Below are 22,046 nucleotides of genomic sequence, written 5' to 3'. Positions count from 1 at the left end.
AGAGGAAGATAATGAAGCGATAAAAACCAATCTAGATAATTCAGCCCACCTGGGGAATAACATGTGGTACCAGCACATGAAAAAGGTGGGGGAAAGAGCCTCTGATGAGAATTGCTATGTCTGCTCTCTCATCCCCTATGCCATGAATACAGTAAGGACTTTTATCAAAGGAGGTATCAGCATATGATGTGAAATGCCTCAGTCATCTTGCAGCATGTACAACTCGAAGACAGTCCAAGGAAGTTGGGCGACTTGTAATGGAGTGCAAGATGGTTGTTTCCATACCAGAATGACTATATCAAGACCATACGAATGGAAAAGGAGTCTCGGTGGAAAGACAAAATGTTTGTGTATCCTGCTGCAGGACAGGTTGAGGTGGTCATTGAATAAATTAAGAGAATAATGAGAAATTGCAGGATCGCCTCGATGTTGGGAATTAACACAACTATTGATATATGGACGTGTGCATACCAAGAAGGGATGGCAAGAAGGAATGATTTCCTATGCAGTTCAGCTGCTGAAAACGGTTTACGTACAAGAAGTGCAGAGAGTGAATGATGGATGCTTAAAGTCATGGGCCAAGCACTCCAAGTTGCTGACATGGGTAGAAGACGAATCAGGCCCAGTAGTTGTAGTCCCATTGGTTAATGCGACAATATGTTTCTGAAGCCATGGAAAGAACTATGTGGGATATAACAAAGGATGCAAAACCACAATCGACGTTACTGGAAAGAGAGAAGGGACAGCTGTCCTTATGGATCGATATTGGGCTTGTGGAGCTAGTGCCTATGTGAAGTTGCCCAAGGATTGAGACAGAGTGTGTTCTGTGGTGCTCATCCATCTTCCAGCATTAGTTATCCCTCATAGCGACCTAAACATTAACGACTTTCCAAAAGTAGATGACCATTTGAGAAAAAGAACATCACTTGAACTCCGGCAGACAAAAAGAGAAAATTATTTCTCAGCCAAATCAATAACAGTGTATGAAACCATTCCTGATGAGCATAAGTTGTTCACCAAGACTGCTATGATAATGACATCTATATTTATGCCTGGAATTCAAACAGTGGCCAATGCCAAATGGTTGCAAATTACCAGATGGGAGCATCTGTAGACAATCAATGCTACCATGAAGGGATTCAACGCCATTAAAGAAGAGCTGAGGACCATACGACTGATGACCGTCCAGAATAGGTATGTCCTTGATATGATCACTTTACTTTACTTTATTAAATTCATATTGCACGGCCATTGACCCTTGGGATTAAGGGCAAAACAAAGACAAAGACAACAAGTAACAGACAGGCGTGAGTAATGTGCGAGGAAAGAGAGAACATTGATGCAAATAACTATGCAAACAAGTAAGTCTTGAGTTTCCTTTTGAAAATGTCGAGGGACTCAGTGCGGCATATTTCTAGAGGAAGGTCATTCCAGGCATCAGTGCAATAGCATAGAAGGCAGCATTGGCGGCCTTTGCCGTCCTACATCTTGGAATAGCGAGATAGTTCTGCTGACTGGATCTAAGTAGTCAAACATGAGTTTTATTGATTAGAAGTTCTCGCAGGTAAAGAGGCATTTTTCCCTGAAGACATTTCTGCGTAATGGTGAGGATACGAAAGAGGATTCGGGATTGAATGGGTAACCAATGTAGGCTCCGCCTTGCATCAGTGACATGATCTCTCCAGTCAAGCCTCTTTACCACTCGTACCGCACCATTTTGGACTACTTGCAGTTTATTGCATGTGGTTTATCAATGCCTATCAGAAGGCTAGAACAATAGTCAATGTTTGCGCCTATGATCGCTCGCGCAATTGTTTCTGCGTTCTTTTGTGATATGAATGGTCTAAGATAGGCAAGTAATTTTATGTAGTAGGCACAAGATGATATCAGACTGCTTACATGTGGTTTCATAGTGAGATGCTCATCAAATACTACTCCCAAAGTTTTGACTTTTTTCAGAGAGGCGGTTTTTATATCTCCTAATGCAAAGTTCTCGTAATTGGGGCCCAGTTTCTATAGAGTATGAGGGGAGCCGATGACCAATAATTTGGTTTTCTCTCTGTTAAGTGCTAACTTATTAGAGATCATTAATGACTCCACTAGGGAATAGATTTTATTGATCAAGAGAATGTCTGCATCATAGTTGCCAGCTAATGGGATGACACATTGTGTGTCATCAGCATAATTCGTAAATATCACTCCCTCTTGGGTCAGCATGGCAAATAAGGGAGCAGTAGATATGTTGTATAAGCATGGTGATGTACAAGCACCCTATGGTACACCCATGGCAACATTGACGGAAGCTGATTCAGCTTCCTTGAAGAATACCCTACTTTCTTGGTTGCTAAGAAAAGAAGAAATCCAGTGGACCGCTAGAGGGGAGAAGTTAGCTACTTCCCTCAACCTGGTGGGCATGATGGAATGGTACACCAGGTCGAAGGCGGACAAGAGGTCAGGTAGCATCATCAGGGAGGCTTCCTGTTAGTCCAAGCGCGCTAGGAGCTTAGATTTAAGTTCTAAAAGAGCTGTCTCCGTGCCGAAGCCCACTCGAAAGCCCGACTAATGGTCATGTAGGACTGAATATTTGTCAAGGTGCTTGGCTATTTGTTCATAGGCTACATGATCCAGAATTTTCAGAATAAAGCTGGTGTTAGTAATATGCCTATAGTTTTTTGTGAGATTCACATCAAGGCCAGGTTTTTTCAAAATCGGCATAACCCAGGCATCTTTCAATTCCTGAGGGACACTCCTGGTGACCAAGGAAGCATTAATGACCATGCAAATCGCATTAAGCAATGTGGGTGGGCATGTTTTAATCATGATGGCTGTATGAATATAATTTTTGCATTTAGTAGCTGGGAGGAGGATTTTGCGCCAAAATCTGGCATCATGTTGCACATTCACACCTTCCCATGATGGCCAGAATGGGACCTTGTCAGAGGCCATATCGATGTTGACAGACCTACTTACCAAGATGGAAGATGAGACAGATGACATTGAAGATGACAGTTGGTTTACCTCCTTGTTTTCATGGATTCTTCAGTGGTTGGCGAATCTATTCAAGGTTCTTGGAGTAATACTGGTGCTGGTAATGTTTGGATTCTGTATAGTCAAGATGGTGATTGCCCAAGGCAAGAAGGCGGCAAAAAGGTAGTAGGAATGAAGATCATGACTGATGCCAAAGAGGAACCAAACGCCAAGGAGCTGACTGATTACGCTGTATCAGAATATATAAAGACTAGCATCGTAGCACCTTAAATACAAAAAAGAAGATTACATGCGCACAAAGTGTTGCAGAAAATCAACCGTTCAATAAATATACAGATGCTGAATCGCAAGGTAGACCAAGTCATCATAGAAGCTGGTTATACATAGGGAATAGAACGCAGGCAAAGCCGCCGTTATATAGAAGCTAGATATCATTATCATGAATTTAGTAAACCGGGACCCATGAAGTGCGAAGGGAAAACTGTGTTGCAGCAAGAGTAAGCAGAATCGTGGAGCTGCAAGATGAGGCTGTCTGACCTGGAGTCAAGACTGAAACAGACAAGGTAAGTTAGCGATTCTAGAAATGGGCGAACATGCAGAGGATGAATCATCCCTTGTTAAGGTGCATGGAAAGAACTTTTAGAGCATTTAAAACCTGCAAAATGAACCAAATCGTGGTCTCCTGTCACGTAAGCCAAGGATGAAAATAGAGTTCGAACTTGGAGTCCCAGAACATGATAGTGAGTGCTCTCACTCCCGTGTATTTTAAAAGACAAGGATACTTTGCATGGCCATGTTCTAAGACAATCTTCATGGCAGAAGGCATGGGCGATGAAAGAGGCTGGGCTAATTGGGTGGGTGGTAGTGTCATGGTAGTGTCATGCCCCATCTCCTTACACCTGGGTCTGGAATTAAGTGCTGCTAAGTGAACCGAATGTTCCAGACATGGCACAAGTGTGCCAACCAATTATAGTAGTCCATATAATGAAGGACCTTACAGTTTGAAGATCAATGAGAAACTGTGTATCTAATATTTCTGAATATTACATGTTTTAGAGATAGGCATATGTTGTGCACCTGATAGTGGGCAGCCAATAACAATCCTAGTTCCCATAGAAAGTATACTTAGATGTTCCCCTTAGCCAATCCCGACCCTTGAAAGTTTTTTGATTATTGCCACTTAGCATGACCTAGCCTCTGACTTATTTTTGATATAAAAGCTATGATTTGTGTGAATATCACTGAGAGACTGAGCGTACGTCCATTGATGTTCGTTGGAAACTCCCTGTTTTAGATAATTGTTAATAAAACAGTACTTTGTCATCTTCCTGAGTTGGTTCGGTTAGTTGGTCTCGCAGTTATTCTGTATGATCCCATCCATTACATATGCACGTTCCTAAAGGGCCCTAAGCGCAACTGTGTCTGTGAATACCACCCAAACACCGCCAAAGGTGAGGCTCATTGACAGTGATGGTCCCCTCAGATGGCACACTGGCATCTACGCAAGTGCCGCTAGAGCCACTTAGCTAGTGGTGACTGTCCTGTGTGCCCAAAGATGTGCTTACCTGTGAGGCGTACCATGTGACATTGGTGGAGGTCTGATGTGAGGGAGCGCTTGCCATAATTGCTGTGTTCACATAGACCAGTAATCCTGCAGCCCGTAGCTTCTACGCTGCTACAACAATGTTGGGGGCTCAATGCTGAAGCAGACTGGAAGGCAGTAAGTGCCACCTTATGCAAATGGTTGGTGATCCTTTAAACAACAGTCGGGCTAACATGGGGTGCAGCACCCCTAGTAATCCCATGGAGACATATGGTATTGATATTGATATTTTATTTCTATTGCGTTCGTACACACGTGTTTCAGAGCGCAACAAGGCAAAGGAGGGGAACAGGAGAGAACAAAACAACGATCTTACTAGGACCAGTGACATTGAGAACGCACAAATGCATGGGAGAGGGGGAAGGGAAAAGTGCATGGAAGGGGGAGAAGTGGAAAGTGCAGAGAAAAGGAGAAACAGATAAATAATAATAAATAAATAATAAAGGCAACAAACATTGGTAGTGCAGCCAGCAAGTGGCAAGTGCTGGGTTTAAGGCAGCAGACAGGGTAGGTCTGATGAGTGCAGGAAGAAAAAAGGGAGGGGGGCTGTAAACATTACACATTATATTTCTTAGCTTGAGAGCATCAAAAGAAATTCTTAATACCACCAAAAACAATGTATCCAATTCAATAATAAAAAGCACATCACCCCTAAATATTAGGTGCTATTCCAACATATTCTGGATTTTCATCCACATATGATAAAGCATCCAATTTAGCACAGTTATTCTACCAGAGAGTAGGGAGGCCCATACACAGTCGAATGCAAGCCTCGATTGAGTTCCCCATATTTTGTCTCACATAATTTCCAAGGGCCTTAAACCTAAAATAATTTGAATATAGACCCCTAGATATATGTACGAATAAACCACTTCAATATTCTGCTTATCCATGGTCCAATTAAAATGTATTCTCCTCTTTTTGTTAATAGCTGTAACCATTACTTTAGTTTTACTATAGTTGATACTAAGGTTGTTCACCCCTGGGAATTCACTTAGGCTGTTCATCCTACGCTGAAGTCCAATCGGGGTACGATCGATCAATAGGGTATCTTCCGCGTAGGCAAACCAGCTTATAAATGAATTACCCATTTTAGGGCGAAACGTATGAATGTCGTTCACATGGTATCCCATATCTTATAGATTATAATGGGTGTGAGCGAGAGGACACCCCTGTTTTAGCCCAAAATTCGTTTGAATTTTCTCATTGAGAGTGCCTTGTAGATCTAGTCGGACTTGAGTCTGAATATCAGTATATAGCTCCTGTATGAAGTGAAGAATAGTTGGATTCAACTTCCCCTCAGTTAGCTTAGCCCACAATCTCTCTCTATCAACAGTGTCAAATGCACTCTTATAGTCAATAAAATATAGGTAGAGGACATCATCTTCTCTTTTCATGCATTGATGCTTCAGAAAGGTCAGGGACCATAGGTTGGATAAGGATCCCATCCCCTGTCTGAAGCCTATTTGAAATTTCGGCAGAAGATTGGAATTTTTGATCCAAGATTTCATTTGCCCTAATACTATTTGGGAACAAATCTTCAAACACGCATCTGTCATTGCCAGGAAATCATAATTCTCAGGATTATCCCTGGCACCTTTTTGAACACCGGGATCAAAATAGAAGCCTTCCAGTTCAAAAGGATGATACCAGTATTTAAAATATTTACAAATAAATGGGATAAAATAGGTCCTCAATATTCTGGTTTAAATTTACAGATTAAATTGGGTATTCCATCAGGGCCCGGAGCTCTAGAGGGCTTCAATTTATAAATAATCCTTTCCAAAGTCTCACTCTCCATAGCTATTGTTATCCTTACCTCGCTTTTTCTATAAACTTGCTGAGTTAAGTTTCCAATATTAGTTTTATGGTACAGACACCTGATGTGTTTAATCTAATCTATTTCAGATATCAGGTTAATTTCAAGTCCTATTCTCAAGTCACTAGTTATGTGAGATTTATAACAAACTCCAGAATTTCCGCCCATCGGCAGAGCAAAGCACTTTATACATATTAAACCATTGGGCAATACCCAGGGATGATTTATATCTTTTGATGAAGTTCTTTTAGTTGGTATTTAATTTACATGTGTTTTCCTGTCTCCCAAGGACATCCACACGGATTAAGTTCTTCATTTTTCAAACAGCACTAGTAAGTTTAGATTTTTCTTCCGCTATCACTAGATCGTAATGTTTTCTCCTATTTGTTGTGTTAACTCTAGGGGGGATTCTCTGGTTTTGAATAAGAATGTTTGCATTCTCTGACAGACTCACAGACATATCAGCTGATACATTTTCCTTAGATACCCCTTTAGAACACAAAATATCAAAGAAAGCAGTAAACCCAACAAATTTGCCCTAGTAGTACCCACAATCTTAATTTTCATTTTCTGTATTAGTTTGATGGACCTTTTTTTAACTATCTGATTAATTGCCATGGTCGGCATTATCTGCAATTTACCCAACAATTGACAAATTGCAAAGAAAACAAAAACATAGTTGATCCACAACCTACAGTTCCTGGCACTCCAGGTATACGGATGACCACCAAAGTCCCAACATCCGGGAAATGGTTGTAGCAGGCCATTGGAGTTAATAAAACATTCCCAGGGGTCCTCATTATCCACCGCTTCCTCAGGCGCAATGACACAAGTAGCATTATTGTTATTGACCATAAGTTCAAAATGTTCATTAACCTCTTTCAACTGGAATCTTGCATAATTTAGGTCACCCAAGACTATAAATAAAGCCCCAGAGTCCATTTTGGTCTACTCACCCAAATTCTTTTCCAGATCAGAAATTATTTGTAAAGAAGTTATGTAATTGGGTGGATTATAAATATTAATTATAAGAATACTTTGGGGCTGATCACCAATTTGGAACTCCAATATACCCCCCAATATATATGGAGAGGGCAGACACTGTTTAAATTCTGTGATGGGAAGCTCCGATCTGATCCGCAAAATAATACCACCAGCCGGTCTTCCAACAATACTAAGCCTTGCCCGTCATTGGATAATTTGGTAGCCACCCACCTTAAATTCATCTATCATACAATTCTCCTGCAGTGCAAAAATGTCTGCTTCTAATAAGAAGGCCATTCCCACATGATTTTATACGAACAAATTAAATCCCATCATATTCTATGTAAAACAATTTAGAACACCCCTTCCCTAGCTTTACTTCATTCCACCGCACACGAGACACATCTTGAGTACCCAGGGAGGAAAGGTTAGCCATACTAGAGATAGACTCTATCAGACCCCTAATAATTTGTCGTACTACCTTTTCCAATTCCGAGTCATTATTAATCAAAGGTAAATCGTTTTTCAATTTTAATTTTGGAACTATAGGGGGCAATATCTCATCAATTTTAATTATTTCATAACCCAATTGTGGACCATATGATATGATACATTTAGTGACAATTGGAGACACTAGATGGACAATAGCCCAATTAGATTGATAGATCAATCTAGGGACTTCCACTCTTGATATCATGAAGATAAGAGATTTGATGAAAATGTTCTAGTACATTTGATCTGTTAAGAAAGGCGCTGCATTCAGGGGCAAACAGATCTCGGATTTGAATATTCCTGAGGTTCAGGTTACATAATATCTCACTTAAGCTCTTCGTCCTCTTTTTTCCAGACATCTCAGTTTGATCGACCCTTAGATCCACAGGAACCCAGTCTACCGCCACTTCGGCATAAAGCAGTTCAGGGATATCCCTATTTAGGATAACAGTTGGTGTATTATTAATTTCATTTTTATTTTTATTTTTATTGTTGCTCAGCCACTGTACAAGTTGAACTTGTTTCAACTCCTTACCAGATCCTAAAGAGCCATTCCCTTTTTTTCCCTCTAGTTACTCTATTGATCTGAGGGGCCTTTTTTAAGGCAGACTCTCTTCCCCGTTAGAGGAAAACCTGAGGAAGATTCAACACAATTTACCCTATCTGAGGTAGCAGTGGCCAAAGCTTGTTTCACCTTGGAATTTTAAGTTTTCCCCAAATTTATTTGCAGCAGAAGTCTAGGCTTGTTTTTATGATAATTCCTTTTTTTGGCTAATATAATAGGCCAAGATCTTTTAGAGGTCGAACCTCTTATTGGCGGTGCCTGGCAGGGAGGGCTGTTGAAATATTATCAATATCCTCATGGACTGTAAGAATCGAATCATCCTCATTAACCACGCTATCTAGACATATGTCAGCCACAGTTGTAGCATGATGGTCAGTCTGTGTGATGCCGACTTATAGGCAGGTTTGCTTAGAACCATTTCCACCAGCTTACTCACCCGCTCCTTCAGAAGTTGGTGCTCCTTAAATATAGTGTTACACGTTGTAAATAGTGCCTTTAGTATTTTCAGGCTCTCTGGTTTACTCACCGGATCCTCTTCAGATAAGTCTGAAGCTGAATAAGAGTCGTCCACACATGCGGATAATGCCCCCACCCTAGCCTCAATGTTCTCTACGTCTGGGGATTTTTCAAGATTAGCAGCATGAGACGAGTCCACTACCCACAGACCCTGGGCCCCAGGTGTGATTTTTTTCATCGTTGGGGCTCACCTCGCACAACTCCCTTCTACTTGGGATTTTTAAATTTAACTCCATATTTAGGAGTGAGTTATTATCGATTGGGTCAACCTCAGTGGGGTCCATATCTATAAAACCTAAGCTTTCTGTGTTATTTTCAGCTGTCACCCCCTGTATCTGTGGTAGGAGCAACCTGTTTAATTATTGGTTTTAGGTAGGAAGTGATCTTATCTTGGGCAAGTGCAAACTAACCTCTCCTGTCCCGTACTGTTTCTATAACAGCTTTGGTCAATCCTTCAGAGAGGACGCTATTTCTGTTACTATTTCTAAAGGGGAGGGATTTTTTGATAATCAGCCTACCATTCAATTTTTTTGCTACTAATTTCACGTTGCTCTGTAGCTGCTATCTTTTTTTAACCACTGGCATACTCTAGACACCAAAAAACAGGCCTGAATTCTCAGTTTCCCCCACGCCACTAACACCACTAACAGCACTCGCTAGACACTCGTGAAGGGAGCGCGCGTACGACGCGTGCGCAGCTGTTTTTATACAAACTCTATGGTGGGTCGGCAGAGCGACCAGTTTTCGGCTTCAGTGTCCTCTATAATGTGAAAGGAAAGAGGAAAAGTGCATAAATAATCTGCGTCGTACAAGATGATGGTGAGTAGACTTCCCAGTCCTTTGTTGGTATAGAGCAATACCTTGAAAACAAGCCGCACAATGAACAGCGGGACTGCAGGGTAGAACACAGCAGCAGTAACAGCACTCACTAGGAACTCGAGCAGGGTGCGTGCGCAGTCATTTTCATACAAACTCTATGGTGGGTAGGCAGAGCTACCAGTTTCGGCTTCAATTTCCTCTAAAAAACAAGCCGTACAATGAAATAGCGGGACCGCAGGGTAGAACACAGCAGCAGTAACAACCGCACTGCCGCTGACAACTATCAACGTACCAAAGGTCAATTTCTGTGTGGGGGATAAAATGAGTCTAGAAATCCTTCCCCTAGAGTTTCCAGCACCACCCTTCTGAGGTGGGTGGAAAGACTGGAGGGGAGATGTCGTGCTTTCCAGCTGCAAAAACTGAGAAAAGCTCTCTTTCTGGGGCCAGCGTGTGCCCCAGTTACATTGCAAACATTTCTAACAAGTCTGCCACTTTTCTTATTTACGACAGTGTCTTTGATCCTTCACTGAATAAGAAAAAATGTGCCGCAAACCGTCAACATTTCTTCTTTCTAAAAAGAGACGGTTTGGTATTATTCATTATACTTTTGTAATGCATTTCCTTTACCTGATGCAAACGTCTTAAATTCTATTTGAAAAATATATCGTATGTAATGTCTGCAGCAGTAAGGGGGTTTGCACCAAAACAACCTTATATGTTAAAATCGACTCTTGTTAGAAAATCTAACACATGTTTTCCTTTCTACTTTCGAAATGCTTTTGTTTAATATGTTTTAAAAATGTAATTCAATTGGCCGTGCATCTGACTGTAGATATAATCGTTAGGAGAGCTGTGTTGGGAAAGTAATAACTTTTGAAGTAATAAGAATTGCTGACGAGTCCACGGGGGGATGGTGTTAAAGGGACACTGTACCAGGCTGAGGATGGGACTGATGCGGCTGTAATAGCGCGCATCCTGCCAGCAGCTCCAAGGTCACCGCCCAGAATAGCCATGTCTGCTGTGGTGCAAGGGGCAAGGGGCAGATGCTAGCATGAGGCCTGCTTTGCCTTTCCGGTGATAAAGCGCTCTCCCAGCGCTCGGCCAGGGGGAATGAATCTCTCGTCCCGACAACTAAACGCAGGACCCCCACCTTCGCGGCGCTTATCGCGCTGGGCCGCGTTTGATTGCACGTCGCCTTGAGTTATGATCTGGTAAATGGCGCGTGCTGAGGAATGACTGTGCTGCCGCCAAGACCACCGCCAATACGCAGCCCATAACTCCACCTGTGCAATTCCTTTTTCATGCCAAATGGCTGGAAATAATAGTCTGCAATAATCAGTGTGCGGCGGTCAGTGGGGGGGGGGCGGGTGGAGGGGGGGGCAGATGAACCGCAGCTGTGACCTCTCGTTGCACACGCCCGGTTGGAGCCAAGGGTAGAGGCACGGCCGCCCAGGAGGGACCAGTGCAAAGAATTCTGTCACTCAAGGGAAAGAAAACAGTGCACCCCTGGCAAGGGCACAATGAGCAAAAACCAGGACAAACACTGGTGCTGTGAAATCTCCACAGTGGTGATTGTGTGCAGTGTACATAATTCATAACATAACAATTGTGACGTTCTAAGTGCATTAGGGAAGATTTTCCCTTCAAGGTATGCCCTAAGAAATATTGTTCAGGACCCTTATAAGAAGTCGGGCTAATGTAAGCGAGCGTATGGCCTATCCAATGCGGACGACGATCACATGCTACCTTGTAAACAAAACCTCCTTATCAGAGAGTAAAACAAATCTACAAAGTAACAAGAGGTATTACAATGGTATAACATGGATTTTTCAGTGTCTTGAATTGTTCTCCAGACCCTCATTTTCTCCTCCCTCAAATGTAGGGTTTTACTAAGACTTGCACAGACTACAAAAAAAGGTAAGCTGTCATTTTTTCTGTAAAAAACTATTTGTCATTGGGCAGATGCTACTTTCATTGGGTGTAGGTCCCAGACCCAACTTTATTGGTTTATTTCTTGGGGGTGTGGGAAGCTTACTTCCTGAGTTGCCCTCCTTCGCATGTTTGGCTAGCTGAGGGTATCCCACTGCTCCCTTCTGCCCCTACTAACCGTCCTGGTCACTCCTGTACCTTTTTATGGTCTCTCCCAGTAGTCTTTGGTCGCTCTCTGGGTCTTTCTGATTTGGTTTTGGGCTTCTGCAGCCCTCCCGCGGCGCCTCGGTTTCTCTGCTTCTGACTACTCCTGGGAAGTCTTGACAGCTTGTTCCTCCAGAGGGCTAGACTCGTTATCAAGTCCTTTAGCGAGAGATTCTCTTGGGCTTCCTCCAGTCCTTGGCACTTCGCCATCATGCAAAGGTTCCCTTTTTCTCTGGCAAGGCCTCTGATCCACAGCTCCTTTTCCTGTAACATAATTTCCTTTCTCCTTCAGGGAGGGGGGCTTGACAACACTTCCTGGTTTCCTTCCTCTATTTCAACTACTGTTGGGCCAATAGGAAACCAACTGCTAGACTGCTCACTGCAGTTCTCATAGGTAATCTTTGCACCTCTCCCTCATCATCATTTAACATCACGAGCAGCTGCAGGTGAGTGTGCAGGGCCAGTGACCCTTCTGGGCCTGGCAACGCCCCATTTTTGCCCTGTGAAACTCGGCAGAGATGAGGTCTGTTCCCCTTGCAGCCCCCAACCTCCATTTCCTTCTTCCTTCCCGCCCCCCAGACCTGTGATTGGCCGATGGAGACTCAATACTCACCTTCACAGGGCAGCCCTCTGCCCGGTAGTCCCTGCGGCTAATAGCCTCGAGGCAAAGGGCGGCTCCTGCATTGGCGGCTCCAAGATGTGTCTGCAGGTGTCAGCAGGGGAAGCCTGAGAAGCCAGCAGTTACCAGACACCATCAAAAACCGTAAGTGTGGCATGGGTGGGTGTAGAGCAATTACTCTACACCAGAAAGCCCCCTCCACTCTACCTTACATTTCCTTAACACAGACTGCCATTGACTTAGCCCATGCATACTTAGAAAGGTTTGTGACCACCAGCCCAAATCTCTCCATGACAGTATTGGAAATGTTGCCTTGTATTGCATCCTAACATACTAATCAATGTTAACAAGTGCCACAGCAGGAGGAAATTGAGAACATTAACCTGTGCCATATCTAGATAGGATTGGGAATGTTCGAATCTGCCACACTTAGATGGAACTCTGTTAGCATGTGCCACACTTATAATTTGAGAACTTAGTCTACGGCGTATCTAGACAGGACAGTGAATTCACCAATGTTAGCATGTGCCACACTTAGACGGAACTATGTAGGTCAGCATGTTAAATGTCATATAACCCACTAACCAATATAAGCTCAAACTCTCAGCATACTTATATCACTGAAAAACTCACACAACCATCTCTCGCACAACAAGCTGCACACACTTCACCACACCGCAACACATAGGCGGCACCAACAGCACATGCGGACTGACACCGATCCAATATTTGCACCAAAACTCAGCACCCGGTGTCCACCGAGTTGAAGCTGCCAACTGTATACCACCCCTCTCACTATCCCACTCCCTCTTCACCTTACTAACACTTCCCACCTTCTTTTTTACAGATCCGCCAGAGCGCCTGGGGACCAATTCCGTTGGTGACGAAGCGCTATATAAGTACCTATCACATAACATAACAGGTGTATTTGTCCGTTTTTATAGCAGACTTATCCACGGCAAAACCCATTTCCAATGATAGAGGCAGGGTCCTAGCAGCTTTCCTTCCCTGGCATGTTTGACAATCTCTCCTACTTCCAGTGTCCATAGTTTCCCGCCACACTGAATAGAAGAGCCTGCAACATACAGGTTGACCAAGATCGCAAGGATATGCCTTCACTGACGCCGGAAAACACGTACCCTTCACAAAGGTCATCCGAATGTGGGCATTATGGTTGCACACAAGCGGATTCCTTTGCCCTCTTCGGTGTGTCTTCCTTTCCCTGCACATGTTTGAAAACGACCCACTGAGATCATCCATGCATAGGAGGGTCATTTCTGGCACTTTTTAGGTATTTTTTAAATGCCACATGTAGAATATATTTATGGGGCGACAAACAATGCAGGGAGTTTCGCCCCCTCCTCCCCCAATCAAGAGTGCCACACCAATGGATAATTTATTCAGATTCTTGACTAACTCTGCCTTTGATGCATATAACACCACTGTAATCCTTAACCCCTTCTTCAGCATGCAAGCCAAGAACCAGGCCGGGGTGCAAAAAGAATAAACGTTTATTAGTGTTAATGAATAGATAAAATCCGTATTCACACAATGATTATCAAGAAGCGCGCTGCTTCACTCTGCGGCACCAAGCATGTCCTTCCTGACAATGTTTCTCACTACAAACAAGTTGAAACTACAATATCGTTTTTATAACAATCAATCACATAATTTATAAGACAAAACCACATGTACAGTTTCCATTTCTGATTTCTTTCCCCCTGTTGGCATCACAGGGCCTCATCACGACTTTGGCAGTAACCCTTAAATCCGGCGCTCGCGCTATTACCGCCAGATTTAAGGGTTCGAGCTGAGCTGGGGGGAAATCCGCTGGCGGTAAGAGCGCGAAAATTCCCCATTGAGCCCAATGGGGAATGGGGCATTCCCGAATGGGCTCAATGGGGAATGGGGATTAACATTACCGCCGAACTCGTGATCCAGCGCTATTAGCGCCGGGGAGTTCGGCGGTAGGGCTAATACCACCGGCGGTAATACCGCCAGCAGGTAACGCCCAAGTCGTGATGAGGCCCACAGAATAGATAGAGGAGAGAAGTAGCCCAATATCCCCACCTGAGTGTACCATTTTAGGGTTTTAAATATACGTTAATCACAGTGTACATTCTGAGACCAGGTGTACTTTGCTCACAATATATGTTTTGAATCTAAGTGTACTTTGCTCACAGTACATGTTTGAATCTAGGTGCACTTTGCTCACAGTATGTTTTGAATCTAGGTGTACTTTGCTCACAAAATATGTTTTTAATCAAGGGGCACCTCGCTCACAATATATGTTTTGAATCTAGTGTTTTGCTCGCAGTACATGTTTTGAATCTAGGTGCACTTCACTCACAGTGTATGCTTTCAATCTAGGTGTACTTCGCTTTCAATATATGTTTTGAGTCTGGGTGTACAACCGAGTGTACTTCGCTCACAGTATATGTTTTGAATCTGGATGTACTTTGCTCATGTTACATGTTCGAGTCTGGGTGTGCCTCCCTCGCAGTGTATGCTTTGACTCTATGTGTACTTTTCTCAAATTATTTGTATGTGTTTTGAATAAAGGTGTATTTTACTCACAGTTTATATTTGGAATCTAGGTGTACTTTGCTCACAGCACATGTTTTGAATATAGGTACACTTCGCTCACAGTATATGTTTTGAATCTAAGTGTACTTTGCTCACAGTACATGTTTGAATCTAGGTGCACTTCGCTCACAATATATGTTTTGAATCTAAGTGTACTTTGCTCACAGTACATGTTTGAATCTAGGCGCACTTTGCTCACAGTATATGCTTTGAATCTAGGTGTAATTTGCTCAAACTATATGTATGTGTTTTGAAACGGGCTGTATGTAACTCAGAATTTATGTTCCGAATCGAGGTGTACTTGTTCACAGTACATGTTCTGAATCCAGGTGTACTTCGCTCACAATATATGCTTTGAATCAAGGTGTACTTCGCTCAAGCGATATGTTGTGAATCGAGATCTGCTTTGCTCACAGTATATGTTTTGAATCTAGGTGCACTTAGCTCACAGTGTATGTTTTGAATATAGGTGTTTTGTTTTCCCACTACAATGTATGTTCTTTCTCCAGGTCAAATTTTCCCACAATGGGTTAGATTTTGCATTTAAATGCAGTTTTCCTCACATTGCATGTTTGAACCTAGTTACAATTTACACTCCCGGTTAGGTTTGATCTAGATGCAGCATTTCATCACAGTGTATGTTTGAACATAGGTGCATTTGTTCCACACAGTGTATGTCTGGAATTTAGTCAACTTTCTTGAATTTACCCTGTTCTGAATCTAGACAACGTTCAGGCTCTGTTCACGTTCCAATTTAGACAAATTTCCAGGCATAGCCTAGCTATTGAACCTAATATTGCAAGGAGTATTCTTGTTCCCTGAATCAAACTACTTTCACTCATTGTGCATGTCAGATTTTGACAATTAGTCAAGCATACAAGTTTTTAAACATCTTCAAGCAACACACAGGCTCATACTCAGTCCGTTGATCACGTCACCACCCTCCAGCTACTCGTCAGATGCTGCTGCGTACCTTTTTTATGGTGGCGCTGTTCTGGACTGGAGGTGGTCTCTCTGGCCCATGCTGGTTCATGTCCTTGCTTTGCTCTGGTTTGTGCGGTCTGCTGTTGCACATGGCCTCCTTCTTTTCTGGATTTTGGGATTGGCAGAGTGGAACGCTGGTGTATCCTTTTTGTTTAGTTCTGCTTTGTTCTTCTGCAGTCCCGGTCCGGACTCTTGGCCTCATTGATGCGGTTTGCTCTGCGGGCAGCCTTGGATCTACACACCACACAAACTATATGGCTGTCAGTCTCTCCTGTTCAGGAGCCCCACCCACTGCTGCACATCTGCACATGCTGGTTTCTGGCTGATTCGCCCCTCTGTTGGTGTACAGCAGTATTTATGTTCCTCCCAAGAACTGAGAGGAAGATTCCATCGTCCTGGTCTTCCTCAAGAGTAGGCCAAAAACCAGGTCAGAAACCAAGTCATCGGGCCTCATTACAACCCAGGCGGTAAGTTCCCTACTTTACCACCATGGTGTAAACTCTGTTTACACCATGGTGGATGGCGGATTTACCGCCCCATTCCAAGGTGAGTGGGGCGGTAAATCCCCATTTACCCTTCCCCATTCCCATTTTTGCCCCATAGGGCATAATGGGAGTGGGGAAGGCGCTAATTACGGCACCGTAAATTACGGTGCCGTAATTAGCACCAAGGCGGGTTAGCGCCTTGCATTTTAACGGCTGCTAAAAGCAGGCGTTAAAATGGTAATCAGGCGTTAAGGGTTAATGGCGCCGACGGCGCCGTTAAACCCTTAACGCCTGGGTTGCAATGAGGCCCATCCACTTTAAAGGGGTCCTGTATCTGCTCCCATGTAATGAAAAATCGATGGGAAGTTTAAGGTGGTGGGAGGTGGGATGGAATCCTTTCTTGGGCCTTCCTTGTCCACAGAGAAGGAGTCACCCCGAGTGGGATCCTACTTGCACTGACACCAAAAGAGGATACTGCACAGTGGGCTCACCTTCCTAGTTCCAAAGGGGGTGGCTCCCTTGGACGAATTCCCTGTATTCAACACAGAAGATTAAGGTGGAAGGAGATTCTAGGAGAGTGGCGCAGGGAAATATTGGAGGAGGAGAGTAATCCTTTGGAAGGAGATATTGAGTGGAAAGTTTTACCATTGGAGGAGGGAGATATTGGAAATAGATAGTGATCATGAGAGGGGAGAGATATTTGAGGATTGTCATCAGGAGCAAGGGCATTGAAGAAGTGAGGTGTCATCTGAGGAGAGTTATACAGATGGAGAAGGATTGTCAGGACAAACTTATATTAATCGAGAATGGTTGTCATCAAAAGAGTATTGCAGTAATGGATTAGTGTTACTATGTAGAGGGAGAATGGTTGGAGGATGGAGAGAGTTGCCACTTCAAGAAAGATTGGAGAAAGAGAGTTATCATCTGGAGAGAGAGTAAGTGCAGTTCAAGAGAGAGATATTTGAGGAAGAGCGTTACCATCTGGAGAGAGAGTAAGTGGAGCAGAGAGTTACCATTTGGAGAGTTGGAGAAAGAGATATTGTAGGAGGGAAGTTTTCATCCAGAGAGAGTGAAGAGTGCTGTCCTCCAATGAGAATTGTGCTGGAGGAGGAAGGTTGTCAGATGAGAGTGAGGTATTTGGCTACAGAGGGAGTTTCCACCATCCAGCCTAAAAAGGGAAAGGAGGTCAGGCAGGCCTCATATCCATTTAGAATAAGGCATGTCTAGCATAGTAATTTGGTCCAGTGAAGGTCTTATAAGCAGGAAGAGAAACTAGGCCATGCAACCTCACTTGCAGTCAGTGAAGTTACTGCAGTGCTAGTGATGACAGGACTGACACAGAGAGCAGGACCTTAGAAAAGGGAGATGGTCATATGCCAGCATCCCTCCTCACCACGCCTCCGAACCTGTGGCATTGTGACACTGTGACTTGAGAGGACCCCATTACAATGTACAGCGACAAGAGTTCATAAACCCCAAACACCTGCAGTCTACAGACAAATATATGGGTTCCTCATAGAACTGGGGCCAGGATAGGTTCCAGGCAAAGACTTTCTAAAGGTTCCACCTGCCACTTTATTTTGGGACATTGGGAGCTTAGACATTGTACTGGTGAAGCCATTTGAGTTGTTTCAACCCCCTCCTCCCTTTTCTTGAGAGCAGAGTAGGGGACATGTGTGGGCATTTTGAACTGCTGCAATGCATTTTACTTTTGGTTACTATGACAATTGTACTTATTGTCTTACTCCTCACCTACCCGTACCATATTATTCCATATTTAGGCACAATAAGCCACTTAACGCACAGGTGAACCGTCTTGCCCTTAAACCACAGGACACGTTTCTTGTATACTGCACTTGGTTCATTCTGTGGCATTACACATAGAGGTTGGCAAATAACCAACCCTCACCCTCTATCTTTTCGACAGTTGTGTGGAGTTTACTGAGTATCCAGATTTCTGCTACATCAGAGAGGTCAGAAATCTCAGACAATACAGGCACATCGAAATTTTAGACCAAGAGAGATGGAATTTTCCACACACCATCAGATGCATTGCTAAGGGGGACTGACGGGGCTATAGACCCAGGTCTTTTGGCTGTAGCCCCAGATAGAAGCTCATTGGCTACAACCAAAAGGCTAGCTTGCCCTGAGTCCCAACAGTCCGGTCATTCGTGTAGCCCCAGATCTTTTCCAGACCTGGCAATACTCCTGCACACCATGCTTGGCTAGAATGTCCTGTATTAGTATATGTTGGAGAAACAATGATGGGCAAAATAGAATAGAAGCAATTTCACCAACTCTTTCTGGTCACCAGCTTTGACTGTATCAAGGAAATCTTTCCCTATTAAATCAGTAATCTTGTTCCTCTGATCTCAGCCTTCCTTGTCTCTTTGTGTTTTATGTTGAATGTGGCTATTACCCTTTTTAAGTTTTGTCTACAAGGTGGTGCTTTAGCGCCTGCCTTGGCAGTGGTGGCTGGTGATTTGTTTCATTGGAGGGGCGTTAATATTACTTACTAATGAGTGAGGCTTGACCATGAATAGCAAGGGAGACTCAAACAAACCAGGGAGGACACATGGGTCCCACCCCAAGAATTATTTTTAAATGATGGGTTAAAATGATTAAAAATTGAATAAAATGTCATACAATTTATAATCGGTTCTAGAGAGCAACACATAAAAATATTGTTAGGAATCCAGTGTTTTACCAGCCTGTGAGTTAGTGGGTATGGGAAAGACAAAAAATTGGGGATCCATGTTTTAAATTTGTGTTCAGTAAAAGTAAAAAGATATTGGTTTAGCTCCCTTGTTATCCATCACTCTTCTAATGTATGTCAATATTATTTTGTATTTTACTTCTCAATTTCTCATATTGTCAACCAGGATGGGACACACCTAAGCAAAAGATATGGCCTTTAATAGGTTCATTCATTGGGCCTCATTACGACCCAGGCGGTAAGTTACCGCCTGGGTCGTACCTTTACCACCATGGCGTAAACTACGTTTACGCCATGGTGGTTGGCGGACTTACCGCCCCATTCCGAGGTGAGTGGGGCGGTAAGTCCCCATTAACCCATTTACCCTTCCCCATTCCCATTTTTGCCCCATAGGGCATAATGGGAGTGGGGAAGGCGTTAATTACGCCACCGTAAATTACGGTGGCCTAATTAACAACAAGGTCCCTTAGCGCCATGGATTTTAACACCTGGTGTTAAAACCTCCATGGCGCTAAGGGACCTCGGAATCAGGCGGTAAGGGTCGGCGCTGTTTACGCCGCCGTAAACCCCTTACCGCCTGGGTCCTAATGAGGCCCATTGCCTTGTAACCCAGGAGATGTGCGAATGACCAGTCACTTGCTAAATTGTGTATAATTTTTCTGGGATCAGCTCTGAAGTGCAATACCTGGTAACCCCAGTATTAAGATCTATTTTAAGAAACTTGTCATTCGTTGTCTTGTTATTTTGCACGAGGGCTCACTTACTTCCACTGGCAGTCTTGCATGCGTCTATGGTGCAAATCAATGCGTTCTTGCTCATTGGGCATTAGTGAACTGCTGCATTGAAATGGCATCTCACCGATTCATTCAGTGAAGACCCATCCATTCCTCATCACAGAGCACAGCAGAACCGGAACTAACTCTGACATCAGTGACTTCATGAATTGCATTATGTGCATCCCCCCAGAAATATACTGCAGTTATAGTCTTTCACCATTGCCGGTCTAGTATAGTGCAGTGGAGTCCCCTTCATTTAAAAAGACCCAAATCCACTAGAGGGCCACCTCGTTCATTGCTCACACCTATTTGTGCACACAACATATCTTCATTGATAACCTCACTGCAACGCTGAATATCAGTAGAGTCTCACTAATTCTGCTCATCGCGTAATCCCGGCTTCTCGAGAGAATGGATGTCTCTAATTGTCAACATGGCCGTGATCCCCTACTCTTCAAGATGCTCCTCTTTAATGCCCACATCACTGACCTTGTTGTCAGTAAGTTAAACACACTAGCTTTTCACGTTACAGGCGCTGTATAGCTAATGGTATTAACTTCATACATACACTTCCGGTGTTTTTCGGTGTTACCAACATCACAGCACCCCCGTGCTCCTCAATGTCTTCAATGGACTTACTCTCAAATCTCTCTTTTCTATATTGACTAAGTCAGAAACATTGAAGGAGAAAACCGTTTAGAATCAGAGCATGAAAAGAAATCCCGCAGCTTGCACTGCTGCAGCAATTTCAGCGGCACGAATACGATAAGACTATCCAAGAGCGCCGGTTTCCTGGGCTTAACATAAACTGACCGAACCACTCTGCACTACAAGCATCACCGCCTCATGCGTGAGCTGACCACAAGTGACATCAGTGCACAGCCGGATTGAAGCAATAATGACCCATTCTAGAATGAACTCTCAAACCTCCATTGGCTTTAATTGCATGCTGTTCTAACTTAAACCGAATATATTGATCCCTCCCTGGAGAAGGTCTTTTGCACAGTATGTAGTAAGTTAAAAACAATGCCACGAAATGAAATTACAAAACACCTGCCATGTAGCACTGATTTCATTGTATGAGTCTATCTGCAGCAGAAATACGTTGTGCATCCAGCAGAAGGGGTTGGATGCCTGCGACGCAAGAGGTTTGAAACTAGGTTTAAACACAAAAGGCTGCATTAAAGACCTTTAATTGACCGAATCAATTTGCCTGTGCACACTCTATGTATACATTCCATTTCAAAATGTACATTTGTGTTGCATAACAAAGACTAGACCAGGTGTCCTGTGAAAGGCCGGCCTTAGGGGCAGCAGCACCCTAGGCGAATTGCCCCCCCCCTCCCAGCACACCACTGGTCAACAGGGGGCAGGGCAGAGGGTGGGAAGGGGCCAGCATGTGCCACTTTTTTTTTTTTACCAGGAGGTAATGATGTGAATAGGGAACATTAGCACCCTATTGTTATTAAATGTGCTCCGCCGCTGCAGGCGCATTTAATAACAAAGGTGCGCCTGCTGCACCTTCTGCCACTAAACCAGCTCGGGGGAGCCCTTGAAAGACTCCCCTGAGCTGGCATGGTGGGGGGGCTAATGGCGCACTTTTGTATTAATTGCACCTGTGGCGATGGAGTGCATTTAATAACAATAGGGTGCTGACAATAGTACCTAATTGTTATTAAATGCACCTGCTGCAGCGGGCGCATTCATTTAATAGCAAAAGGCTGCCTGCCGCGCCTTCTCCCACTACACCATCTCGGGGCAGCCCTTGAAAGACTCCCCCGAGCTGGTGTGGTGGGGGCTAATGGCGCCCTGGGGGGACGTAGCGCCCCGGGCGGTCTCCCGGCCCGCCCTCACCTAAGGGCAGCTCTGGTCCTGTGCAACCAGAAATACTTGTGGCCAATGCACAATTCTACCCAAACCTCTGACTATCATGGCACGTCCCCAACCGCCTTCCCTCATAT

Source organism: Ambystoma mexicanum, chromosome 2p, assembly GCF_040938575.1.
Source record: "Ambystoma mexicanum isolate Mex_15411 chromosome 2p, UKY_AmexF1_1, whole genome shotgun sequence".
NCBI classification, from domain to species: domain Eukaryota; kingdom Metazoa; phylum Chordata; class Amphibia; order Caudata; family Ambystomatidae; genus Ambystoma; species Ambystoma mexicanum.
The sequence above is the reverse complement of the archived record's forward strand: the minus strand, read 5'-3'. Positions refer to the sequence as shown.